The sequence below is a fragment of the Oryctolagus cuniculus genome, chromosome 18, assembly GCF_964237555.1.
Source record: "Oryctolagus cuniculus chromosome 18, mOryCun1.1, whole genome shotgun sequence".
Lineage (NCBI taxonomy): Eukaryota > Metazoa > Chordata > Mammalia > Lagomorpha > Leporidae > Oryctolagus > Oryctolagus cuniculus.
In genome coordinates, this window is record NC_091449.1 from 33,860,863 (window position 1) to 33,887,662 (window position 26,800).

The window sequence follows — 26,800 nt, forward strand, 5'->3', positions numbered from 1 at the left end:
TTGGACTATAGTATGATCAGCAAGCCCAGTCCTGGGTATTTATCCAAAGGAGCTGAAATTGCTGTGTTGGAGAGCTGGCTTCGTGCCATGGCCATTGCAGCACTGTTCCCAATAGCCAAGTGTCCGCCGCCATGCGAGTGGGTGAAGAGAGCGCAGTGGATAGCCTCAAAGGATGGAATTCTGTCCCTCTCGAAAACACGCGTGCGCCTGGAGGACACTCTTAGGTAAAATGAGCCAGGCACAGGGAAGAGTGCTGCGAGAGGTCCCTTGTGGGTGGAAACGGAAACAGTTGCACTCAGAAGCAGAGGTGGAGATTAGCAGAGGTCCATGTGGGGTAACGGAGGTGCTGGTCAAAGGTGTGAACTTTCCATTAGTGAGGGGAACACTTTTTTATAGTGTGGTCACTATAGTTAACAGTGCATGTTCTGACTGGCAGCGTGGCTCAATAGGCTAATCCTCCACCTGTGGCGCCGGCACCCCAGGTTCTAGTCCTGGTGGGGGCGCCGGATTCTGTCCCGGTTGCTCCTCCTCCAGTCCAGCTCTCTGCTGTGGCCCGGGAAGGCAGTGGAGGATGGCCCAAGCGCTTGGGCCCTACACCCACATGGGAGATCAGGAGGAAGCACCTGGCTCCTGGCTTCAGATCAGCGCAGTGCACTGGCCGTAGCAGCCATTTGGAGGGTGCACCAATGAAAGGAAGACCTTTCTCTCTGTCTCTCTCTCTCACTGTCTAACTCTGTCTGTCAAAAAACAAAACAAAACAAAATGCATGTTTCAAAATTGTTAAATTTCAAATGTCCTCATCACAAAAAAGTCCTTAAGATGTTGGAAATGTTAATTGGCTTGATGTAAACCAGATTATATGTATCATAACATCACGTTGTACCTCATTAATTATGCAATCACAATCGGTTGATTTATATATTAAAACAGTCAAATATATAATATCTGAAAACCAGCAATAATTCCTTAAGATCATAAGTATCCAGTGTTCAGATTTCCAATGCTTTGACAAGCATCGACAATATATACTTATTACTTTTTGTATTATTTTCTTGTTATTTGAAAGAGACAGAGCTCTTCCATCAGCTGGTTCACTCCCCAAATGCCAGCCATATCCAGGGCTGGGCCAGGCTGAAGCCAGGAGCCAGGAATTCAACCAAGGTCTCCCACGTGAGTGGCAGACATCCGAGTACTTGGGCCATCACCTGTTGCCTTGCAGGGTGTGGATTAGCAGGAAGCTGGGACTGGGAGTGGCGCCAGGACTCGAATCGGGCACCCCAATATGGGATGAGGCATTCCCAGCAATGTCCCAGCTGTCACGCCAGATGTCTGCCTGCTATTTGACTTTTTTAGAATCAGGCTCCCAGTGAGGTCCACACGATGAGGCAGCCTGTGTTTCGGCAGGGTTTCCCACGTGGGACTGACACGTGTTCTGTGCCTCTTCCAGTGGTTTTGTTACAGCTGGGTTCCCTCACCTGTCAGAGCCTCCTGTGATGTCTCAAGTGCTCCTGACCCCTGAGTGCTGTAAATTGTTACTGTTTCCAGAGGCCGGATCTCATCTGGTATTGTCGGTTTCATACAGCATGTGGAGGTGGTGCAAACCCTTTGTGGAAGGCTTGCATGGTCTGCTCGAGTCTCCTTTAGTGACACTGGCAGCTGATGTGTGATGGCTTTTATATATATATATATATATATATATATATATATATATATGTATACATATATACACATATATATATTTTGACAGGTAGAGTGGCTAGTGAGAGAGAGAGAGACAGGGAGAAAGGTCTTCCTTTCTGCTGTTGGTTCACCCTCCAATGGCCGCCATGGCCGGCGCATTTCGCTGATCCAAAGCCAGGAGGCAGGTGCTTCTCCTGGTCTCCCATGCGGGTGCAGGGCCCAAGCACTTGGACCATCCTCCACTGCCTTCCCGGTCACAGCAGAGAGCTGGCCTGGAAGAGGGGCAACTGGGACAGAATCCGGCACCCCAACCGGGACTAGAACCCGGGTTGCCGGCGCCACAGGCGGAGGATTAGCCTAGTGAGCCGTGGTGCCAGCCTGACTTTAAAATATTTTTAAGGATCACAAAAACTTTCAACTTTCACCTAGTTACAGGCACTGCTGATTTTGGCTGTGAGTGGAGAATTCCCAATCTTGTACTTGCCCTTTTTTTTTTTTCCCATTGTAACTTCTTTCTCTCCTACTTTTTTTTTTTTTTTTAGTATTATTACTTTTTATTTTATTGAGAGGCAATGAGAGAGACAGATAGTTCCCATCTGCTGGTTACTTCCCAAATGCCCACAACAACCAGTCTGCGCTGGGGTCAAAGCCAGAAGCTGGGAACTCAGTTCAGGTCTCCCGTGTGGGAGGCAGGAACCCAGGGACTTGAGCCATCATCGTTACCGCCTGCGGTCCGCATTGACAGGAAGCAGAGGTTGGGAGGTGGAGCCCGGTGCGGAACCCAGGTGGGACACAGACATTCTCACCGGGAGGCCCTGTGCCCGCTCTGCTGTTGTCTTCTATGTGGGGATTATGTTTTCATAGTGAAGAGTTGCAGACACAAACAAAAATGCAAATGTTAAATTACAAGTGGGCTAAACTCTTATCCCCTGGTAAAAACTCTTTAAGAATTGGAATGTATTCTTGTTTTTTTTTTTTTCAAATGCAAAAAAACCACATAGGCACCCGTGTAACATAATCAGACCACAGAAAGCTCCCCCTGCCCCCCCCCCACTTTTAAGATTTATTTATTGGGGCCGGCGCTGTAATGTAGCAGGTAAAGACACTGCTTGCAGTGCTGGCATCCCATATGGACACCGGTTTGAGTCCCAACTGCTCCACTTCCCATCCAGCTCTCTGCTGTGGCCTGGGAAAGCAGTAGAAGATGGCCCAAGTCCTTGGGCCCCTGCACCCGCATGGGAGACCCGGAAGAAGCTCCTGGTTCCTGGTTTTGGTTTGGCCCAGCTCCAGCCGTTGCAGCCAATTGGGGAATGAACCATCGGATGGAGGACCTCTCTTTCTCTGCCTCTGCCTCTCTGTAACTCTGCCTTTCAAATAAATAAGTAAATCTTCAAAAAAAAGTTTTATTTATTTATCTGAAAGAGTTGCAGCATGAAGGAAAGACAGAGAAACCAAGAGAGACAGACAGATCTTCTAACTGCTCGTTTCACTTCCCAGATGGGAGCAATGGCCAGATCAAAGCCAGGAACTAGGAACTTCTTCCTGTCTCCCACATGGGTACAGGGGCCCAAGTAATTGCTATCTTCTGCTGCTTTTCCCAGACACATTAGCAGGGAGCTGGATAGGAAGTGGAGCAGCCGGGACTCGAACCGGTGCCCACATGGGATGCTTATGTTGCAGGTGGCAGCTTTACCTCCTACACCACAGTGCCTGGCCCAGGGCTCCCATTCCTGGGTGGTTCTGTGAGCTGCTCTTCTCAGCTCTGCCTTAGCCCCCTTCCCAGGGCCTGTCGGGAGGGGCGTGATCTTCCTCCCTGCCCTTCCCGGTCGGTCGTACTGGGCCGGGTGTGGGGAAGGACGGGCGGCTGCTGGTGTGGCCCAGCTGCCAAGTTTTTCAAAGGAAATCAGGCCTTTTGGTTGCCAGGGCAGTTGCTTTCACATCTGTTCTTTGAGGATTCACTGCTGTTACTCAACACCGTGTGGCCTCAGCCGCCCTTCCCTTCTCCTAAGCTCTGACCTCCAGGGCTGGCAAGGACTAGGGCCCAGGGCGGGGTGGGGGTGGGGAGGTCGTGACAGCCGGCCCCCTGCCCTCGGGCGGGCTGCACCACCCCCATGCCCTAGGCCCACCTGTGCTTGTCCTGCCACTGGAGCTGGGCTAAGCAGCAGCTATTTTGACGTCCACATGGGAGGGGCGATGGCTCTGGGGCTTGCCCCGGTGACCCCTCGGGACCACAGCTGGTCAGGGCTCAAAAGGCCCCGCTGGCTTCTGACGGGTAGGTGGCTGCAAGGCCTCAGTCGGCTCCTCTGGAAGCCACACTTCCAGCCCATGAAATGCAGGCAGAACCCGGGCGTTCCTTCAACTGCCAGCCTGGCGAGGCAAAGGATCCCCAACACGGCCCTGAGCCCGCAGCTGGGGAGAGCCGAGGGCGCAGCCGGAGGAGCTGAGTCGATGCGTTGGAATGCTCCCCAGCCTGCCTGTGACAAATCCATCTGGGGACGGCTGAGTGACAGAACCACAAGGCTGTGCCCGCCCCTGGCCAGGGCTGGGCTCTGTTGTCTTGGGCTGGGGAGCCGGCGAGGGGCTCACACTGTGTTGTGTTTCTGTCCTGTGTTCTCCAGGGCAGCATCTGCCTGGCAGCAATAGCACAAGGGCCACCGAGTGCCCAGTGCAGGGAAGAGGGGGTCTTGGCTCTCAGCAAGGCGGGTCTGACGGAAGAGAAGCTGGGACCCTGCTGGCACCCGAGCAGGCAGGTGCGCACGAGAGAGTGTGAGTCTGGGGAGCCCTACTGCAAGCAAAGGGAAGGGGAAGACAAGGAGACCTAATGACAGCCATAATCCCAGGGGGAGATTTTGTGTGCATTCAGGTATGGCTGGATCCAGGGGCTCATCCGGGATCATGAAGACTCTGCTTCTGTCTTGGCTTCATTTTTTGGCAAGTTCTCCTGCCTGGTGATCGTATTCAGGATCTATTACCCCACAATTTCCCTAGGCTGGGAATTTAGGGTTCTGGTTTAGTCTCTGAAGTTATAGTCACTAAAGGCTGGGCTGGGCTGAGGCTTTGCTCCCTAGCTGGAGGCTTGCTCGTGTGGGTGGAAGGTTGGTGCTGGCTCTTGGCAGGAGGTTGAGTTCCTCACCCCCCAGAGGGAGGGATCCAAGAGGGAGCTGGGGACCGCAGCGAGGCCTTCACGCCCTCAGAGGCCTTGTGTGGTTTCAGAAGCGTTTTAATGACCACTCTGGCGTGGGAGGGGCTTTCAGCGTGGGAACACCAGGAGGCAGGGGTCAAAAGTGGCACAGCCCTGGCCCGGTGACAGGAGGGCGCCTTTCCCAGACTCCCAGTGGCCCGGTCTGAGTCACGTGCCCACTCTGCCGTGAACACGGCCCAGGTTCCCTGGGGAAACGGGGCTGTTACCCATGGTGCGAATGGCGGTTGCAGTGGAGAGGAGGGCCAGTTATGTTTCTGTCTCGTGGGAGGCCTGTGGTGCTGTGGCCCAGCGGAGAGAGCAGCAGTGGGTGCAGTGTTGTGGTGGAATGGGGGGGGGGGCAGGGGGCAGCATTTGGATCCTTCCAGGAGGCAGCAGATGCCGCAGCGGGAAGGTGGGGTCAAGGAGGGGAAGGGAGGGTGGGTTGGGCCAGAGGAGGAGACAGGCCTTGACCTAGGAGGCCCAGGCAAGCTGTGGCACGCGGGCATGGAGGACAGCCGGGATGCAGGCTTTGGGGCTAAGAAGGTGCCTTCAGCCTGGGCTCCCTAGCCTGCCAGCTGTAATTAAGCCCTTACTGTATGCATCACACAGGTACCTATTAGCCGCCGCCGCCTCCCAGACAGCTGTGCGGTGTTGTTCTGACCACAGTCGGCCGCCTTGAGCTCCCGGCTCCCGTGGGCTGGGCTGGGCTGGGTTTCTCTGTGGAGCCCTCATGCCCCGGTACCCCTAGAGAGCTGGGAGTGAGTGGCCCACGGCTCAGATCCTGTCTCTGCCGGGCTCCTCTGCAGTTTGGTGAGATCCCGGTTTAGGGGAGGGGGGAGGGGTTGTTTTCTCTTCTTATACCCACTCCGCCCCTGCCCTCCCCCCATCCCCACCTGGGTTTGAATCCTACTGGGGGCCATGGGCTTCTTCCTGTGGGGGAGGGGCCACGCTCTTCGCTCAGCACTCGGTGCTACTTGTCCCTTGGCCAGCAGACAGCGCCGTCTGCCTTGTGTTTGCTGCATTTTGTTCCTTCCTTTGCGCTGTTTCACGGCCTCGGCTTGGGCCCCCTCCCCAGCGAGGCCCTGGTCCTTCCCAAGGCCGGACATCCCCGCTCTTCCTTGGGTGAGCAGGTCCTGGCCTCGGAAGTGGCACAGTGGGTGGCTGGTTCCAAGACACCCCTGGGTCTGTGCACTAGTGGGGGGGGAGTTGCTGAGTGGTGCAGGACGCAGTTGGGGCCATGCTGTGAGGTCTGGCCGCTTGAACAAGCAGAAGCAGTGTGCCCCGCGGGATGCCATGAGGCTGCCCTCCTCGGGTGGAGTTTGCTCACCAGCCTTGGGAGTGCCGGGCGTGAGGGGAGATCGGGCAAGGGCACCTACCGTGGGAGCCTAGTGGGACCAGGGGCACCGCATCTCTGAGAGCCCTTTATTTATTTTTATTTTAAGATTAATTTTAAGGCCGGCGCCGCGGCTCACTAGGCTAATCCTCCGCCTAGCGGCGCCGGCACACCGGGTTCTAGTCCCGGTTGGGGCGCTGGATTCTGTCCCGGTTGCCCCTCTTCCAGGCCAGCCCTCTGCTGTGGCCAGAGAGTGCAGTGGAGGATGGCCCAAGTGCTTGGGCCCTGCACCCCATGGGAGACCAGGAAAAGCACCTGGCTCCTGGCTCCTGCCATTGGATCAGCGCGGTGCGCTGGCTGCAGCGCGCCGGCCGCGGCGGCCATTGGAGGGTGAACCAACGGCAAAAGAAGACCTTTCTCTCTGTCTCTCTCTCTCTCACTGTCCACTCTGCCTGTCAAAAAAAAAAAAAAAAAAAAAAAAGATTAATTTTAGGGGCCAGTGTTGTGGTGCAGCAGGTTAAGCTGCCACCTGAGATGCCAGTGTTACTAATGAGTGCCAGTTTGTGGCCTGGCTTCTCTACCTCCCATCTGGCTCCCAGCTTATGCACCTGGGAGGCAGTGGAAGATGGCCCGAGTGCTTGGGCCCCTGCACCCACGTGGGAGACCCAGAAGAAGCTCCTGGCTTCAGCCTGGCCCAGCCTAGGCTGTTGTGGCCATTTGGGAAGTGAACCAATAGATAGAAGACCTTTCTCTCTCTCTCTCTCTCTCTCTCTCTCTCTCTCTCTCTCTCTCTCACCCTTTCTCTCTTTCTGTAACTCTGCCTTTCAAATAAATTAAAATTTTAAAAAATTTATTTAAAAGGCAGAGTTAGAGAAAGAGATTGGTCTTCCAGCTGCTGGTTCACTCCCCAAATGGCTGCATTGGCCAGGGTTGGGCCAGGCTGAAGCCAGGAGCCAGGAGCTTTTTCCAGGTCTCCCACATGGGTGCAGGGGCCCAAGGACTTGAACCATCTCCCGCTGCCCCCCAAGTGCATTAGCAGGGAGCTGGGTGGGCAGCAAAGCAGCTGGGACTCCAGCCAGCGCTCCAACAGGAAATGCGGGTGTCAGGTGGCAGCTTAGCTTCCTGTACCCGACGCCGGTCCCCAAGGAAGGCTTTGTACTGAGTTCCCGGGAGGGCCGGCTGTTGAGCTGCTATGATCATGGGCTGTGCAGTCAGGCGGACCTGAGTTTGAATCCCAGCGCTGCCTTTTCCCGGCTGACCTTGGGCTGGGATGTGGCCCCCGGCGCCTTGGGTCCCTCCTCTGGAGCAGGGGAGTCGTGGCGGGAGTTCCGGGAGTCGGTGCCCGTTGTCTGGGCATGCACCTGGCTGTGGTGCACACAGGTCCTGCCCCTGCGCCTCACTGGGTGGGCTCTCAGGTGCCTGTGGCTTGGGCTGGGGTGCAGCAGGAGAGTCTGAGCACTATGTCCTCCAAGGCCACAGCTGGAAGGAGGCCTGGGGCGGACAGGAGGCCTTGCTGGGTGGGACAGCAGCTTTTGTCATCGCGTGGTGGGTTTGTCTTCCAATGCCCCTGCTGGCAAGGCTGGGCCCCTCAGCTCACACTGAGAGCAGAGAGCGATCCTCGGGCTGCCATGGTGCCCCCTCCAGCCACCTGCCGTGCTGCAGCTGAGGCCTCTGGGAGTTATCAAGCAGGCAGGTGCCTCCTGACTCCGCCATCTCAAGGACTCCCAGCCCACCTGGACTTTCCCTATCCCCCCCTGGCCTCCCCTGTGGCCCTGCTCCTCTGCTCACCGCTGTACCTGTTGCACGCCCAGCTCCCTTCAAGGGTTGGCACCCAGGTATCACTGTGCATGCTGGTTCAAGTCAGGCCGTTGTATTTCCCAGGTGACTGAGCACCCAGCGCCCTGTCCTCTTGGATAAACCTGTCAAGAAATGGACGTGTAATGTACACACAGTCGGGTGCACGACCTTCAATGCGCAGAGCTGTGAGTTGCACTTGTGCACACACGAGTGTAGCCAGGTGGGATGTTTGCACCTCAGGGCAGGCGTTGTACTGCAGGGGGTTAGGCCACTGCGTGGGAAGCCCCCACCCCATCTCAGAGTGCTGGTTTGGGGAGTCCTAGCTCCTCTGCTTCCAATCCAGCTTCCTGCCAGTGTGCCTGGGAGTGCCTGGGAGGCAGCAGGTGCGCTGTGCCTGCCCCCAGTGTGGGAGACCTGGATGGAGTTCCAAGCTCCTGGCTCTGGCCCAGCCCAGCCCCGGCTGGTGTGGACATTTGGGGAGTGAGCCAGCAGATGGAGGATCTCTCTGACTCCCTATCTCTCCGCCACTCTGCCTTTCAAATAAATAACTATTAGGAGGAATAGAGAGAACCTTCTGGCTCCCCAGAGAGTCCCTTGTGCCCCTTCTCCATCTGCAGCTTCGCCAGGGACAACCCCCGCCCGGCTCTGAGCCGCGGCAGCTTCGCTCCGTCCCTCTTGAAACTTCGCGTCTGTGGATGCACACGAAGTGCTCTCCTACGTGTGCTTCATGCCTGGGGTGTGCATCAGGCATCTGTTCCTCTATTGCAGAGAAAGTTTCCATCGTGGGAGTCGGTGCACGCTTGCTTGTCCTGCCTGGCTGGGCTCTCGGGTGACTTCCTGTTTGACTGCGTGAGGACCCAGGTCTGTCTTGGTCGTCGGTGCCGGGATGGTCCCTGGGTCACTGCGTTCTTTTGGGTGCAGCCCGGGGTTAGCTTTGGGCCGGCCTGCCCGTTTTCCTCCCTGGCTGTGCCAGTCTGTACGGTTCCTCCCGGCTGGAGTTGCTCCATGGCCCTGTGGACACTTGGTGGCCTCGGTTGGATTTCGGCCCTTCTGGTGGAGGAGTGCAAACTCCGTGCGGGTTTGTCGATGATTTCTCCGTGTGCCTACTGATCGTTCTTGGTATCCTGTTTCTCCAACGACCTGTTTAAGTCCTTTGCCCATCTTTAGTTGGGCCATTTCTTTGCCATGTTGGTTTGTGGGAGATTTTCTTCCATCCTGGGGCGGGGTCTCTTGTCAGTCCTGTGCATGGTGAGTATCTCCCCTAAGAATGTCTGTTCCTTCTCTTCTTGGAATGCCCAGGCCCAGGGGGTGTGTGCTTGAAGTGGGGGGAGGGGTGGGTGCTGTGCCCACGGCCAGGCTCCTGTGGGTTCTGGAACAGCCCAGAGCCCTGTGCACCTGCAGGGCTTTTAAGTCACCTGCTGGCCCCTGGCACAGGGCCTGGCGCAGAGGCAGCCCCATTTGGCCACATGCACGGGATGCCCGCCCTGGACGAGATGGCCATCCTCAGTACCCTCTCCAGGGAATTCTCTGCAGAGGACAGACCTGGTACAGACAGTCCCATCGCAGGGGTGCTGTGGAGGGGGCCGGGGAGGGCCTGGAGGGAGGCAGAGCTCCCGGGCTCGTTGGAGTGTCGAGATGTAAAGAAAATGAGCTTGGGACCCTGCCATGTGTGCTAGGGAGTGGGCCTTCCTAGTCTGCTGCTCGCCACTGGGCTTCCCCGACCCCAGTGGGGAAACTGAGGCTGCAGAGCAGAATGGGAGCTGGGGTTTGATTCTTAGCCTCATGGTGCCTGGGGCTGCTGGGGTTCTGCAGGGGCTCCAGCTGTTGGGGAGAAGACCCATGGCTGGGCCTGGGTCTCGTCCCCTGCCCTGCCCCTAGTGCAAGGCACGTGTGGAGTGCAGAGGTGGGAGGCTCACCTGGATGACCTGTGGTGTCCCAGGCTCTCCAGGACCCTTCTTGGAGGTGGACAGGGCCACCTCCCTGCACAGACGGGGAAACTGAGGTCCAGGCGGGGCTGACTGTGACGGCCGAGCCAGGATGAGGCTCGGTGCCAAGCTACTGGTCTAATAGCTCGTTAAGACTGCGTCGACTCCCTGCATGGAACACACGACTCGCAGCTTCTAATGAAGGCTCTTGGTGCTTGTATTATTTTTTTTTTCAAAATTGTTCCAGTTTCAAGCTTCAAATTTCCATGAAGTCATTGGAGCCGGGAGCCTGGCGGCTCCCCTCACTGCTGCAGAGGGCTGCGCTGCGGCTGGGAGGGCTCCCCGCCCCCGCCCGCACCCCGCTAGGCGCCCAGCTGAGGCCCCCGTGCTGCCACCACCGCCGCCGGAGCAGGAAGTGGCAGGTCCCCTATGTGACTCACTCGCAGTAGGTAGCCGGGGACGGAGCCTTCCCATGTGTGAGTCTGGACGCCATCCGAGGAAGCCCAGGCGCGAGCCAGACCACCTCCCTGCTGGTGGGGACCCCGGCCCGGCTGCAGAGGGGCCCCGGGACGACCAGGTAAAGCGGGCGTGGTGCTGGGGTGTCATCAGCCTGGGCGGCAGGCCGTGCAGCCCCAGGCAGACGGAGGCGGGCTCGGCCTGCGGGCCTGGCTGCGAGAGGACCGGGCAGGCTGGCCCGGGGAGGCCGTCTCCTGGAAGCTGGACAGACACAGCTCGTCACTGGCTCCCGGCCTGCTAAGGAAATGCTCTGTGAGCAACGTGCTGCGGGCTGGGCCCCTCCACTCGGAGTTCTGTGCGCCGCAGACTCTCAGACGTCCGTATGTCGTCTCAAGGGTGGTGATTTTGTATTGTATTTTTTCCTTTTAAAATTTATGTATTTATTTGAAAGTCAGAGTTACAGACAAGAGGGAGAGAGAGAGAGAGAGAGAGAGAGAGAGAGAGAGAGAGGAGAGATCTTCCATCCATTATTTCACTCCCCAGGGTGAAGCCAGGAACCAGGAGCTTCTTCCAGATCTCCCATGCAGGTGCAGGGGTCCAAGCACTTGGGCCATCTTCCACTGTGTTCCCAGGCCATAGCTGGGAGCTGGATCGGAAGTGGAGCAGCCGGGACTCGAACCGGCGCCCATATGGGATGCTGGTGCTGGAGGTGGCGGCTTTTCCCGCCATGCCACAGCGCTGGTCCCATGATTTTGGATTTACAAGTGTGCTTCTTTTTTCTCAAAGAAAGTAAAAATTGGCGAGGGAAGGGCAGCTCAGCTTATTTTATGAAGCCAAATAACAAGTAACAGACAAAAAGCTCTCAAAGCGGCCGGTGGCTGAGACAGAGCCAGGATGGCCCCCGAGGGGAGCTCTTTGTTTTGTGGCTGTGGAATGGGCTTTCCCAGCTGCCCGTGTGCTCATCGCAACACTCGGACCCGGGGAGCAGCCGCCTCTTGGTGCCAGCACGCTGGTTCAGGGCCAGGGAGGCAGAGGCTCGAGGGTGGCTGAACGTGTCTGTTTGGGACAAAAATGTCCATGAGGAGAATGCTGAGTCTGCGAGGTCATGAACGTGTGACAGGCTCGGACATGAAGAAGACGCCCAGGCGAGCAGATCTAGAGGAAGTCCCAAGAGACCGGCAGGAAGTGCTGCGTCTGGGACCTGCAGCCTGGGGTTGGTGCCTCCCCACCCCCCACCCCCACAGAGCCCTGGGGTTTCCTGTGGCTCCTGGTGCTGGGGCAGGGCAGGCTCTCCTTTGCTCCAGACCCCGTGGCCCTCAGAAAGGAAAGGGTTAGGTGGCTGGAGGCCCAGTCGCCAGGGGTGTTTTATGGAAAAGCAGGAGCCATGGGCAGCTGGGCTTGGGGTAGCAGGGCATATCTGGGAGGGGTTTGCTTGGGGGTTCTGGGGGATGGGTTTGTAGGCAGGGAGAGGTAGGATGGGGCAGGGGTGAGCCCTCTGTAGAGGCCAAAGGTGCTTCTCAGAAGGGCTGACCTGACGGCCCCTTCACAGTCTGTAGCTATTGGTTTACCCCCTACCCCGTCCTCCCCACAACCCCCACTTCATGGGAGGAGGGCAGAGACCCCCAGGACCCACTCATGTGCTCTTCAGGTGTGGTCAGCTGGAGCCCTGCCAGGATGCTGGGCCTCACCTGGGCAGGGCAACCCTGAGGAGGGGGCTCTGGGTGGTGCTCCCCGCTGCGGGAGGGTGGGGTCAGACCAAGCTTTGGTGGCTGGGTCAGGGAGCTGCGCCGTGTGCCCTGTGCGGGCTTGGGGGGTGGATTTCCCATGCCTCGCCATTCCACGTTACCAGGGAGTCTGCACGTGTGGCTGAGTGGTCCATCGCCCGGCACTGGGCTTCCCCTTGTCAGCTCGGCCTGGAGGAGGTGGACGTGGGGCTCGCCCACGCTGCAGCCGTTGCAGCCTTTGCCACGCTGTTGCGATGCTGTGTCTGGCTGCAGAGGGTCCTGGAGCCTCTGGGGGAGCAGGCAGCATGTGATCCAGGCTCCCAGCACACGGCCTTCCATGAGGTCGGGTCTCAGGGGTGGGAGGGAGAGGAACTTTGAGGCCGGGATCTGGGGGTCCATGGGCATCAGCAGCCTGAGAAGCCAGGGGCTTTGGAGGCCGGGGGCTGTGGTGCCTGCCTCTGCACACAGCAGGGCAGAGCTCGAGTCTGTCAGTCTGGGTTCGAGCCCCACTCTGCCCCCTCCCAGCTGCTGGTGTGCAGTGGTCAGCTGGTTGAGAGGATTAAGCAGTGATGGCTGTCCAGCACCGGACGCAAGGTGCTGTTACCCCAGTGGAAGTGTTTGTATAACTGGGGTCACAAGGTTCCCCCCTGCCTTGGGTGGGAGCCCAGATGCCCCTGGGGGAAGCAGAGAGGCAAGCTTGGGTGGAGCCGGGCTGAGGGACATCCTTTAGGTTAGCCACTTGACCCGTCTCTCAGTTTTCCTATCTGTGAAATGGGGCAGATGGCAGTGCTCCGGGAGATTAGTAAGAGGGTAACAGGCGTGGAACATGTCCCTGAAGCATTGGAGACGCGGGAGCTCTGGCTGACAGGTGTGGGTGGGGGAATTCCTCCAGCCACCCCTTCTGTCCAGTGCCCCCCCCAGAAGGGTGGCACATTGCCCCAGGCTAGCCCTGGGCATCCGGCTCGACCTGCCCCTGCCCACGGATTTCACAACCAGCACGTCATGGCTAGGCCATTGCCCAACCCTGGGCACAGACCTGCTGGGCTGCTGCAGCCCCACTCCCTGGCAGCCCTTCTCCAGGGGGCTGGTGGGGGGGGGGTGCCGAGCCTTGGACCGGGCTCACTTCTCTCAGGTGGCCCTGCTCCCCTGGACACCTGGGATCTTGCTCTCCTGTCACCACCTGCTGTCCTCCGTGACTGTGTCACAGGCATTGGCGGAGCCCCCCACTTGGGATAAAGCCGTTGTGCAGCTGGGGTGGGGCCGGCTGACCCTGGACCCCCAGAGTGGAGGCCAGGGCCCCAGGTTTTTCTGACACAGCCCTTGGGCCGGTTTCTCCTTGCCTGGTCAGGTGTCAATGTTTCTGGCTTCTGCGGCCTTCCTGGCCCTGGCCCTTTTTCCGGTTGCAGTCCCACCTCTGGTCCCCCTCCTGCCCTTCTCCCAACTCCATGCCTTGTGTCCCCCAGGGAGGCGCCTCCTTTGGGAGACCTGGAGCTCTGGGGTTAGGGGTATGCTGGTGCCTCCTCCTGGGTCCTTTCGGCTGGCCACGTCCCTCCCTGAGCTCCCTCCAGAGGGTCCCTTCGTCTCCCACTGTCGCAGCCAGGCCCCCTACTGGGCCTGGGGGACACAAGGAGCCAACTGAGGTCTTTATTGCGGGACCCCCACCCTCAGCCATGACTCCTGCCCCCCGGGTCCCACCTCTCTTCTCGCCTCCTCCTACATGCTGGGACTGGAGGCAGAAGGAATGACCATGACCATGGACACAGGAGGAGCTCATGGCCACGTGGGGTGTAGTGCCCGGGCTTGGCTTTGGGAAGCCTGAGGCCCCAGCGGAGGTGCATGTGTGGGTGGTGCCACCTCCTGCCTGCTGTGGTCACTGCATGCAGAGCCCAGATGGGGGCCTCCTTGTCTTCCCCCCCCGCAGGGGAATTCGCCTGCCCAGCCACCCTCTCTGAGTGGCTCCGTCGTAGCAGCCCAGGCCCGCTGACTTAAAGATCTATGGTTCCTAGAATTGCTGGCGTTGCTGGGAGAGGCACGGGTGGGGAAACTTGTCCAGGGAGCTCCCAGCCTCAGGCTGGCCTGGGTTTTCCTGGGTGGAGCTGTGTTGGGGGTGCTGACCCCTCCCTGTCCGTGTGCCTTCTCCTGGGTCTCCCCCAGGGGGAAGGGTGTGGATTTGGGGCCTGTCCTTTGGGCTGGTCCTGGCCCTTCCTGCTGTTCTCTAGGGGACCCTGGGGGCTATTCCTCTTCCCATTTTGTTCTCCCCACTCTGCAGCGGGCTGGCCGGGCTGGCGGGCCCTACCTCCTGCCTGTCCTGCTCCCAGCCTCCCACACTTGCCTCCCCAGGCCCATCTGCTGGAAGAGGAGGAGGAGGAGTCCTTTGAAGTGGAAGGGAGACGCCTGGGCTAATGGGGAAGTGGCCATCTTTGAAATGCGCAGACTCCCTGGAGCCACCGCCCTGGCCCCTGGGGAGGGGGTACAGGGATGGGGGGCGGGGCCAGCACTTTTGCACCCCTAGTCGCCAGGCCAGTGTGGGCAGGACAGTGAGGGTAGAGAGGAGCTGGCAGGAAGTGGCCCCGAGTGCCAGGGTTGTAGTGTGTCCCAGGAGGTCTCAGAGCCATCTCAGGCTGCCCTCCCTCGTGTTGGGAGCCAGCTGGGAGGACCCTAGGTGGTGGCCCTCACTGTGTGCCTGCCGGCCGGCCTCTGAATGAAGTCCCTGAGACAGCGAGGAAACAGGCCCGGAGAGCTTGTGGCCATCCCTGGATGCACACCCCATGTTTGGTCTCAGAGCGGCGCTGTGGAGCCCTCGCCTCGCCTGCTTCTCGCCTGCTTCGTCCGCTGTCCGCCTGGGGCTGCACCTTGGCCTGCCCTGGCATTTCTTCTCAGCCTTTCGCTCCTTTACTGTGCGTGCCCCCAGCATGCGCTCTGCGCACCCCCACCCCGTCCGCCTTGCTGGCTGTGGCGTCAGCACCTCGCCCTGTGTTGATGCAGGGCAGGAGCCCAGTGAGTGCTTGCGGGGTGAGGGCCCAGGGAATGCCAAGCCGGGGTCTGCCTCCCCTTGCCACGTGTGGTTTGGGGGTTTATGAGGTTTTGGAGACATGAGGTCATTGCACTGCTAGCACAGGCCCGGGGGTGGGGGGGGGAGAGGGGAGGGAGGTTTTGATGTTGGCCTGTTTATTAATAACTTTCCATATTAATAACCTTGTGGGTTCTTGCCACATATTCAGAGACTTCTGAATGCTGGCTCAAATAGACCAGGCAACATGGTATGTTTCTACGGTTTCTATTCAGTGAGAGGAATACACAGGAGAGTGAGGGCTTTATTTAGGGGAGAGAGGTCTAGAAGCTACGTCTGGTCCGTACCAGGCAGAGAGCAGGCCAGGAGCGAGCCACGTGGAGCAAGCACACAGGCAGGAAGTCGGAGAGCAGGCGGCCTGAAGGCCACGCCCATGGGGCCTTTTATTTACTCCCAAATGGGGCGTGGCTATGTAGTCTGACGGGCAGGTGGGCGTACAGGTGGGATCAGGTAGGGGCGTGGTCTCCCAGCTCACAAATCTAATCAAATCTATCCTCTCTGCCTGCCTCCATCGGTCTCATCCCAGTTTAGAGGCAGGTGACTGCCTGACCTCATGCAGGTGGGGTGGGGGTGCCGCCATGGGGGCCCTGCCCCTGCAGGCTAGTTCCATACTAGATGTCTTTTTCTTTTCTTTTCTTTTCTTTTTTTTTCAGGCAGAGTGGACAGTGAGAGAGACAGAGAGAAAGGTCTTCCTTTGCCATTGGTTCACCCTCCAATGGCCACTGTGGCCGGTGCGCTGCAGCTCGCGCACCATGCTGATCCGAAGGCAGGAGCTTATCCTGGTCTCCCATGTGGGTGCAGGTCCCAAGGACTTGGGCCATCCTCCACTGCACTTCCGGGCCACAGCAGAGAGCTGGCCTGGAAGAGGGGCAACCGGGACGGAATCCGGTGCCCCGACCGGGACTAGAACCCGGGGTGCTGGTGCCGCTAGGCATAGGATTAGCCTATTGAGCCACGGCGCCGGCCTTCATACTGGCTGTCTTAGTGTGCAGAGGAAGGGGTTTGTGTGGACCCTGCATGCCCAACAGGGCGGGTGCAGATGGCTCAGCCTTGGAGGGGCCCAGGTGACATGGCCAGTGCATCCCTGGGAAGTGCAGGTGCCAGGGAAGCTAAGGCAGGCAGGGAGGCCTGATTGGGAAGGAATTAGGCAGCCTTCCTGGGGGAGGTGGCGGGGGAGGCTGGCGCTGAAGGGTGGGCAGGAGCTGCCCGGCAGAGGCCGTGTGTCTAGGTTGCCAGAGTCTGGCGATGAAAGGGTGGGGCTCGTTTGGGGAAGCGAAATAAGTCAGAGCACGCAGCAGTCAAGAAGGCTCTGGAGAAGTTTTTTTGGCTGGGGGTGAGCAAGGACTGGGTTGGGTATTTCGGGGTCCTGGACAGCTGTGGGGGCCCTGGTGGGCTACCCCACGGGGAGGCCTGGGCTCGGGACTGCAGGGGTTGCTGTGCGCTGCTACCTCCCCTGCGCAGCCTGGGGCTGGAAGGTGGGAGTTTGTGTGAGCCCCCAAGTGGGTGCAGTTCTGGAAGGCAGAAGGGGGAGGCCGGGTGGGCTTGCCCCCAACCCTCCGTGCACAGGGCCTCTTCCGGGCTCTCAGCTGGCTGCACGAGGCAGCGCCTTGCCCCTCACATGTCCCCTTGGCCTTGACCAGGGTCTCAGCCCCATGGGTTAGGCCTGGGCACTCTGGCTGCTGGGCCGGGCGGTGGCTTCGGGCCTGTTGGGATGGGGATGGGCCAGGCAGAGAGGACCCCGGCCTCCCGGGATGGGCTACTGGGCTCTGCGTGGTAGCTGCCTCTCCCCCTGGCCTCTCTGTTGGTCTGAGTGGGAAGGGACCTCGGAGACCCTGGGAGGAGTGAGGCCCAGAGAGGGGGAAGCGCTGTGGTCACACGGCGGTGAGAGGTGGCGCCGGGACTGTCCGCCGTGTTCTCCCTATACTGCCTTGCGTGTGCCGGGGCTGGGGGGGGGGGGCATCTGGGCAGGTGCATGGGAGTGGCAGGAAGCCAACAGGAAGATGCCCTGGGGGCTCTCTGCCTGCTGACTCTCCCCCAGGCTGGTTTCTTCCCAGCTGGCCCGAAGACTGCCAGAGACTGCTCTCTCTGGTGTCTCCTCACCTCTGCCTGGTCCCCACCTGCTGTCAGCTCCCCCAGGCGCTCAGAGAAGGGGAGGAGAGAGGCTTCCGTGGGCCCCAGCTCCTAGGGGCTTTCGGAGACTCCAAAGGCAGCGCCTGCTCAAGGAGGTTCACTAGGGATTCTAGGGAAGAAGAGTCCGTGAACCAGAAAGGTGGGGACAGTTTTGCTGTGTTAATTCAGTGAGTCTGTTTGCTGCAGGACTTGTCAGAACCTTTGCTAGGAACCCAGGGCATCTTGAAAGAGGGAAGGGAGACTGTCGAACCCAGCTCCACTTGTGAGCAGGCACTGCTGTGGGGGTGGGGTGGGGGTGGGGCACGCCTCAGCAGTTGCAGGTACAGGGTTATGAGAGCCTGGGCCTTAGGTAGGGCCGGCCTGGCTTCAAATCCCAGCTGCATGTTTTCTTGGCCTGTGGGCTTTGGACAAATGGGCCACCGTCGGTTCCCCTGGACTCTCCCACACTCAGCTGTGGGGAGTCAGCCTGGGGGGTCCTTGTCCAGCACCTCCCCGTGCTCTGCAGGCTGTCAGAGGCGGGAGGCCAGCCTGGGTGGTGCTCCGCCCTCTGTCTCTTTGCCACAGAGCACACGTCCAGGGCTGGATGTTATTCTTTCTCTTCCTGACTGCAGCCTGGGAGGTTTGCAGCAAGGATCTGGTGCTACCTAGGATGCCACCAGGTGGTCCCTGGGACCCAGACCAACATCCCCTCCCTCTGGCCTGACTCGGGCTGAGAGCCACTCCTTCAAGGCCCTGCACAGAGAGGTCAGCCTGTGTTGCTGCTCATGGTCCTGAGCACTGACCGCTGTTCCCTCCAGCCCCACAGGCCAGGCCATTTCCAGGGCAGAAGGGGGCCGGGTCTCCTCCACTCCCTGCAGGGCTGTTGGGCTGTTGGCAGGGTTGGGGGTGGGGGAAGGAGCAGATTGCAGGCCTGTTCATCTCCGCACCCCACCCCGCCCTTCCTGCCAGCTTTGTAGTAGGTGTTGTGTGCCACACGTAGGCTCAGCTCTCTGCCGGTGTGGCCGCCGTGTAATTCCCAGAGCCCTGTGTGGCGCCTGCCCTGCCAAAAGAGGAAACCGAGGCACAGGGGAGGTCAGGCGGCTTGGCCCTGATGGACCTGGGATTTCCGTCTTTCTGCGCAGACTGCGCTTGGTCATGCACACGCAGTGAGCGTAGGAATAGAAAGTGAAAGTGAGACATGCACCTCATCCACGCTGTCAACGCAAGGCTGCGTTTCTGTCTCGGGCCGGCATCGCTGTACCCTGTGGGCTTTTAAGGGAGCCACCCGGCTCCCTGGGTTCCAAGCTGCCCCTTGCTTTTGGCAGCTGCACGGTGTCCCCTCGTTCGTTCTGTGTCCTGGCCTCTGAGGGCGCCACTCATCACCTCCTTCTGTACTTAGGTGTCGCGGGGTGGTGATGAGTGACCCCTTGCAGGTGTGGTCTCCCGTGGGGGAGAGCAGATCAGATGGGGCAGGTCCCGGGCACGTGTGCACCTTGGTGGCTTCGCTCGTGCTGAGCCGCTCTAACAGGGCGCATTCCTGCCCGCGGGAGCCCGAGTGCCCGGTTCCAGCCGAGTGCCTGGTTCCAGCCCAGGCTGACGGAATGCTATGTTCCTTCCCGGTCACGCAGGCAAACGTGGTATCCCACGGCGGCTGTAATTTGTATTTGTCTCATTGCCTGCGAGGTCAGCTTCTTTCCAAATGTCTAAGAGCCACTTGGAGTGTCTTTTCTATAAATGTTTTTTTTTTTTTAAAGGTTTATTTATTTATTTGAAAGGCAGAGTGACAAAGTGAGAGGGAGAGTCGGGGAGGGAGATCTTCCACCTGCTTGTTTACTCCCCAGATGCCTGCAACAGCCCAGGCTGGGCCAGGCCAAAGCCAGAAGCCTGGAACTCCACCCAGCTCTCCCATGTGGCTGGCAGGGACCCACGCACTTGGGCCGTCTCTGTTGTCTCGCAGGCGCGTTAGCAGGGAGCTGGATCAGAAGCCAGGTCCAGGAGCTGGACCCAGTGCTGTGACGTGGGTCTGGGCATCTTCACTCCTGGCCCTGTTTTTCTTTTGGATGTGTAAGGGCTCTTTACATGTTCTGGAAAGACTCTCCCTGTGAGGAGTGGAAATTGTGATTCTCTGGTCTGTCTTTTAGCTTTTGGTGACGTCTTCATAGTTTTTACCGTCTAGTCATTTTCGATCTCTCACGTGATTCATTTGTCAGTCTTGCCTTTATGGTTTTTGGATTTCGGTCAGGTCAGGAAGGCCTTGTCTAACCAGAGTTAAGTGAGATTCCCTTGAAGTTTCTCGCTCTCTGGAAATCGTCCTTGTATAGGTTTTGGCTCCAGCTTGTTCGCTCTCTTCTAGGCTGTGCTGTTTTACATTTTTTTTATAGAGGGAGGTCTTCTATCTGCTGGTTCATTCCCCAAAATGCCTGGTATGCCCAGGGTGGGCCTAGCTGAAGCCAGGATCCTAGAACTCTATCTGGGTCTCCCGTGTGGGTGGCAGGAACTCCAACACTTTCTCATCACCTGCTGCCTCCCAGGGTGCACGTAAGCAGGAAGCCAGAAGTGGAAGTGGAGGCAGGACGGGAACCCAGCTGCCTGGGTCTGGGACGTGAGCATCCAAGCAGCATCGGGACCGCTGTGCCAATGCCTGCCTCAGCCGCTGCCTATAAACAGGCTGCGAGCAGTGCAGGAGGTAGACTCACCAACAACCTTCCTTCTGCCAGGGCGGGGGTGGCTCGAGGGCCTGTGAGGCGTCTCCTGTCCCACCTCACATCACCAGTGCACCTGTCGTCTGCGGGTGTGACGTCACAGGCAGGACCCGCCCTGCAGGGGTCCCTGGGGGCCAGCAGGACCCGCCCTTCTGTTCCTCCTCAAGGAGGAAAGGCTCAGGGATCTGTTTCCCGTGGGCGTGGGAGCGCTGCCATGCTAAGGGGAACCTGGTGAGGAGGTGATGTGGCCGCTGAGTGAAATGAACCGCTGATTGTGGAATCTCAGGCCCGAGTGGAGGGGCAATGCCGATGTTTTCTCCATAGGGAGCCTGGTTGATTGGTTTGTTAATCAGCGCCCTGGGCTCAGCCCCGGCATGCACCCGGTGGGCGGGGCGCTGAGGTTTCTCCCTCCTGGGCCTTTTGCCTGGAGCCTGGCACACGGGAGGGGCTAATGCGTGTCTGTTGCGAGTGCTCGTGTGAAGCCCTCGGGGGATGGATGAATGGATGGATGAGTTCCCTGGCAGTTGTCTGGAGAGGGGCCCATGTTGTGGTACAGCGGGTTCGGCTGCTACTTGCAGCCCACACTGAAGTGCTGGTTCGAGTCCCAGATGCTCCACTTCCTATCCAGCTCCCTGCTAATGCGCCTGGGAAAGCAGCAAAGGTGGCCCAAATACTTGGACCCCTACCACCCACGTGGGAGACCCGGATGGAGTTCCAGACCCCTGGCTTGGGCCCGGCCATTCTCGGTCATTTAGGGAGTGAACCAGTGGATAGAGGATCTCTGTGTCATTCGACCTTTCAAATAAATCTCTCTTTTTAGAGAAAGAACTGGCAGGTGACCGAGCAAACCTGGTGCGTGTTAGCAGGAAGCTGGGTGGGAAGTGGAAAGTGGAGACTTGATCCAGGCCCTGGCTATAGGAGGCGGGGGTCGCAGGTGGCATGGCCTGCGCTGGGGGTTTGCTTTAAAGGAGAGACCCGCCCCGCCCACCAGCTGATGCTGGGCCACAGCAATGAAGTGGACGGCAGGCTTCAGGCATGGAGGCTACCAGACTGGGCCCTCAGGGCCAGGTGACAGCAGCGGGCCCCATCCTTGTGTGGAGTGATTCTGCCTCCACCCCAGCTCTGGCACCACCACCCCTTTGCAAGAGGGGAAAGTGAGGCCCCGGTCATGCCAGGGGCTTGCTCAGCGTCACAGAACTGGAGGCAGAACTGGGATTGGACTCAAAGACCAGCAGGCAGCCTGTGGCATCTGGGGCCGGGGCTGAATCAGCCTGGGAGATCCCAGGGGCCTGAGAGCCGGAGCAGTGCTGGCTGGGGCTTGCGCCTTCGGGAACTTCAGCTTTTGTTTTGTTTTGTTCATTTTATTTGAAAGATGGAGTTAGAGAAAAGGAGAGAGAGAGGTCTTCCATCCATTGGTTCACTCCCCAGATGACCAAAACGGCCAGGGCTGGGCCAGGCCGAAGGCAGGAGCCAGGAGCCAGGAGCTTTATCCAGGTCTCCTATGTGGGTGCTGGGGCCCAAAAGCTTGCGCCATCCTCTGCTGCTTTCCCAGGCACATTAGCAGGGAGCTGGGATGGAAATAGAGCAGCTGGGGCTCGGACCTGGGCTGGTGCCCATAAAGGATGCAGGCATCGCCGGTCGCGGCTTAACCCACGGCTGCACGGTGCTGGCCCTGGGAGCCACAGCTTTCACCCTGCCTGGGGTTTATTTGTCTTTTTTGAGTTTTTAATATGTTTTTTATTTATTTGAGAGTCAGACAGACAGACAGACAGCAAGAGTTCCCAGCCACTGGTTTACTCCCCCAGATGATGCCTGCAACAACCAGGCTGAGCCAGGAACTGGGACCTCAATCCAGGTCTTCATGTGGGTGGCAGGGACCCCCCTACTTGAGCCATCGCCGCTGCCTCCCAGAGTCCACATTAGCAGGGAGCTGGAGTCAGGAGCTGCTCTAGGGATCAAACCCAGGCACTGGGATGTGACGTGGGCTGGCTGCTTCCCGGGGCCTTTCCTGCTAGGTTCTGTGCTGCGCGCCTTTGCCTGAGGCTCTGTCGGCTGACGTCAGGAGCTCCTGGGTGGGGGCTGTGATCCTGCAGGGCTTCCGCAGCCCCCGCTTGCTATTTGGGCTTCTTTGCCACCTTCTCAGCCCCCTTGAGCAGCCAGGGCATCCCGGAGTGTGAGGCTGGGGCAGCGGCATTGGTAGGGAGCCCGGGTCTCCCCTTGCCTGGCGTACCTGGGGGCCGTGTGCTGCGGGCACTTCCCGCCCCGCCCCCTTCACCCTCCCCCTCTGCCCCACAGCCTCCCTCCCTGCTCACCAGCTCGGGCTGGGCTGTGTGCTGGCTTCCCTGCCCTGGCGTCTGGCTCAGCACCGCATCGCCCGGGCCGGCTACGGACACAGACACGGACACACGGCACGGAGGTTTGGTGAGGCAGTGTGTGCGGGCGCTGGGGGTGTGCCTGGGAGAGAAGGCCCTGGGCAGGAGGTCAGTGCTGTGAGCAGAAGCCCAGCAAGGCCTGGGGACAGGGAGGGGACGAGGAGGGCGATGGGGCCTCGAATGCCCGCAAAACCGAGACAAGAATGTCGTGGTCCCCTGAGACTTCCCCCAGCACCCTTTGGGCCGTGTGCTGGGCAGAGGGACTCTAGTGTCGTTTAAGGAAGCAGAGGGGCTCCTAGGACCACGTGCTGAGGAGACGGCAACCCCACACGTCCTGTCCCAGGAGTGGAGCCCCACTGTCTCGGGGCCAGACTGGGCGTATGGGCGTTTGCCGCGTGGTTGCCTCTCCTCTCTGCAGGCCTGCCCGGCCCTCCTTGATGCTCCCAGCACCCCACTTCCGCTTTCTGAGGCCATGGGAGCCCCAGGGCCTGCCGGGGCTCGGCCAGAGGAAGCTGGGCTGGGGTTCTTGCCAGCACCGCGTGCATGAGGAAGTGGTGCCTGTGTGCCCCTGTGAAAGCTGGGGGTGGCCTAGAGCTCACCCTCCCTGGGACCAGCAGGGCCCCCCGGAGAAGCCTGCCCTGAGGGCCCCTGAGGGCTCCACCCCGAGCTGAACCGTGGAGTCCTAGCCTCCTACTAACAGCAGCCCGCATGGCTCTGCAGCCTGGGCCCAGATGGTCAGGGCTTGGGAGAGGAGCCTCAGTTCTGTTCAGTCACAAGGAAAGGAGAAGAGGGTGTGTAGGGTGTAGTTCAGAGAGCTTCCTGGAGGAGGTGGCCCTGCTGGATCTCCCTGGCCTGACGTTGCTCAGCAAGGGAGAGGGGAGGTCCCCAGTGGGTTCTGCTTGTCCTCCTGTGCCCCTGGCTGAAGCTCTGGCCATGGTCTAGTGGCAGGGCAGGCTGGGGAGTGCGGGCATTTTGAAGTTTGAGGGACTGTGGACATCGGGATGTTGGTGGTCCCCAGGTGGCCTGTGCTCAGCTCCCAGCTCTCTGATTTAGAAGCTGTGTGACCGGGGCAAGTGACGGAAGCTCCCCGTGCCTCAGATGCCGCATCAGTGAACTGGGAGGAGCAGTCAGATCCACAGGGCAGGCGTGCAGATCTGAGGAAGTCACAGAGCCCGGCACACAGAAAGAGCCTGGGAGATTTTGCTTACGGCTGTATCACGAGCCCTGGGGCCGGGGACCGCTCAGAGCCACAAGGTGGCCTGGGTGTGGAGAAGTTGATTCCCCCGACGTCTGTGTGCACCTGGCTTCCCTAGACCCCTTCCAGAGGGAGAAGAGTCCTTGGAGGCCCACGGGCGGGGTGTGGGGAGCGCCCCTTCTTGTGCTTCCCTGCAGGGGCCTGGGCCGCAGGGACAGCAGTTAACTGGGAGGAGATAGGGATGTACCCTCCCTGGCCCAGCTCCTTCCAGAGAAGGTCCTAGCTAGCCAGGGCAGGAAGTGTCTTCAGAGCCTATTCTCAGCTCTCTGGGGAGTGGGACCCCCCCCCCCCGGCTCTGGTCCCACGGGGCCTAGGCATCCCCTGGATCAGGGTGCCTGATGTCCACCTTGGGACTGGTGGTTGCAAATGACAAACTGAGACTGGCTTCAGGGAGTGACTGTCCCGTGTGATTGGCATACCTGGTGTTTGCTTGAGCTTCAGGTGCAGCTGGCTCCAGGCTTGGGCTGTTGTGACAACAGCCTCTGTCTCCTTCCAGCTCTCCATGTCGGCTTCCTTTCTAGGTGGGCTGTCTCCTTGTTGCAGCTCGGGTGTGTGCTGGCAGCTCCGGGCCCCGGACAAAATAGCACCTCTTTCTTTCCCTGGGTCAGCAAAAGTCTCAAGAGGATGCTCACTGGGGTGGTTTTGGTCATGGGGGCTTCTTGGCCATATCTGGGTTGTGCGGCCCCTGAGCCAGGGGACTGAGCACGGTAGGGGTCAGGGGAGGGCGGGTGTTACTCAGCAGAAGCACGAAGCACCCTGCCCCAGCTGGGCTGTGGTGGGGGCCTCTCTCAGGGGCTGGGTCTCCAGGGTAGACGGGGGGTGTGGATGCCAGGGAGGGACCCAGCGGGTCACGTGTCTCCAGGTGAAGGGGCAGATTCCTGCTCTTGGTGGGAAGTGTGGACAGGACTATAGGGGTGGGGGTGGGGCGGGAGGCAGGGCTTGGCTCCATACAAGGTGTAGGGGCTAGTGGTGGAGGGGATGCTTTGCAAAGTAATGGGCTCCCCGTCACTGAGTTTTGCAAGCTGAGGCTTCAGGGTCATTTGCTGGGGACATGGCATCCAGGGCTTCCAAAGGCCCCTCTTGGTTGCCTGCAGGGTCAGTGACTGGGCCTCTGGGCCTGGCCCCCTTCCCCCTGGGGCAGGGGTGGCTCCCAGGTGGGAGGGGCCTGGTGGTGGGTCCCAGGGCCACCTCTCCAGGAGTGATCAGCCCCCCCACCCCCCGCTTTGCTGCACAAGGCACGGCTTGTTCAGGAGCTGGCCAAGGTCCTTGGATGGGCCAAGGTCCCTGCGCCCAGGGCTGTCCATTGTCCACCTCCTTTCCCTCCGGCTGTTGCCCGGGAAGTGGCCTAATTAGATCCCTGAGAGCCGTGTTTACCAGGCCTGGGTTCCCACGGGGCCTTGGGAACCTCTCCATGCCGGGGAGGGCAGGGTGGCATCTGCGCGCAGAGAGTGGCCTGGGCTCAGTGTGTGTGCTTGGCCCTGTGTGCAGGCTCCCATGTCTTGGCCACAGGGGGTGCCTGGGGCGTGGAGCAGCTGTGGGGCGTTGTCCCAGGCTTTGCGGTTAAGCAGCACAGGTGTTTGGCAGCAGGGCAGAGGGGCAGGCATTTGCTATTGGTGTGCTTGTGTCATCTGTGCTGTCCCCAAGGGTGTCAGAGGGAAGCCTGGGCCATGGGTTTGAATCTCAGCCCTCCTAGCAGCCGGCTCCTGCCATGTGATCCTTGCCACTCTGGGCTCAGTTCTGCGACCCTAAACTGGGTGGGCAGCTCCGCCTTTGCAGGCTCTGAAGATGAGCAGGGGGATGTGTGTACCGATGCGCGGTGGGACAGGAGTCGCTGCTGTCCTTACTGCAAAGCACTGTTTTTCAAATAGTTTTGGGGCTGGCACCTTGGTGTGGTGGGTGACGCTGCTGTCTCTGGCACTGGCATCCCTGTGGCTGCCGGCTTGGGTCCCAGCTGTTCCACTTCTGATCCAGCTCTCTGCTGGTGCACCTGGAAGGGCAGTGGAAGACGGCCCAGGTGCTTGGGCCCCTGCTGCCCACGTGGGAGACCAGGAAGAGGCTTCTGGCTTCACCTGGCACAGCCCTGGCCGTTGTAGCCATTTGGGGAGTGAACCAGCAGATGGGAGAGTCTCTGTCTCTCACTGTCTCTCTCTCTGCCTTTCAAAATAAGTAAATAAATCTTTTTTTAATAAATATTTTAAATTAAAAAAATATTTTTATTTGACAGGTAGAGTTACAGAGAGTGAGAGGGAGAGACAGAGAGAAAGGTCTTCCTTCCGTTGGTTCACCCCCCAGATGGCTGCTATGGCCGGCGCTGCGCTGATCCAAAGCCAGAAGCCAGGTGCTTCCTCATGGTCTCCCATGGGGTGCAGGGCCCAAGCACTTGGGCCATCCTCCACTGCCCTCCCGGGCCACAGCAGAGAGCTGGCCTGGAAGAGGAGCAACTGGGACAGAACCCGGCGCCCATATGGGATGCCGGCGCTGCATGCGGAGGATTAACCAAGTGAGCCACGGCGCAGGCCCCAAAACAAAATTTTTTTTAAAAAAAGATTTTTTAAAGATTCCTGAACCAGAAGAAGAAATCAAGCCAAAATTGAAGAAGAACAAAGAAAATGGAGACCCAGTCCAGGGGGTCCCTCCACGTCCGATGACTCAAGACGGCCGAGGATAAAGAAAAGCACCTATCTCAGTGATGAGGAAGAGCTCAGTGACTGAAATGGCATTTACTGTGTAAATGTCCCTAAGATAGAAAAGCCCGGGAGTGTACAGTTCAGCTGAAGGCCATGGTTACTTTTAGAATTTGAGATAAAAACACTTAATACCAAACAGTTTTTTACTAGAAAGTAGTTCATAGGAAATTTAAAAATAAATGGAAAGTATGATGTTTCTCTCTTGCCTTAGCACAGTACAGTTTGAGCATCCCTAATCTGAACTGCTGAACACTGCACAGTCTGAAGCCTTGTCATTGCCAACACAGTGTCTCAAGCAGGACATCATGACAGTGTTACACACCCTGTGTCCTGCTGCCTTCAGGCTCTGTACATAAAGCTTAACAAAACCTAAGTGAAGTTCATATTTAGGCTTGGTCCCTTCCCATCCCTGTGGTATCTCATTATGCTTGTGCGACTACTAGAAAATTCAGAAAAACCCAGAAAACAAAATACTTCTGGCCCCAAGTGTTTCAAATAAGAGATACACA

The 26,800-nt window shown here is 59.0% G+C and overlaps 1 protein-coding gene across 8 annotated transcripts in view; it reads left to right on the forward strand.

Moving 5' to 3' along the window:
* Positions 1 to 26,800, forward strand: part of ADCY7 (adenylate cyclase 7) — a 59,107-nt gene that overhangs the window by 9,026 nt on the left and 23,281 nt on the right. The window contains exon 1 of one of the 8 annotated variants that reach the window (XM_051833913.2): positions 4,240 to 4,430. The exons of 3 other annotated variants lie outside the window; for them this stretch is intronic. The gene's annotated coding sequence lies outside the window, so the exon portion shown is untranslated. Of the gene's footprint in view, positions 1 to 4,239; positions 4,431 to 10,215; positions 10,494 to 22,260; positions 22,399 to 26,800 lie in introns of those variants that run through there. 4 more of the 8 variants (XM_070063175.1, XM_008275048.4, XM_070063174.1 and 1 more) reach the window with 4 other exon arrangements.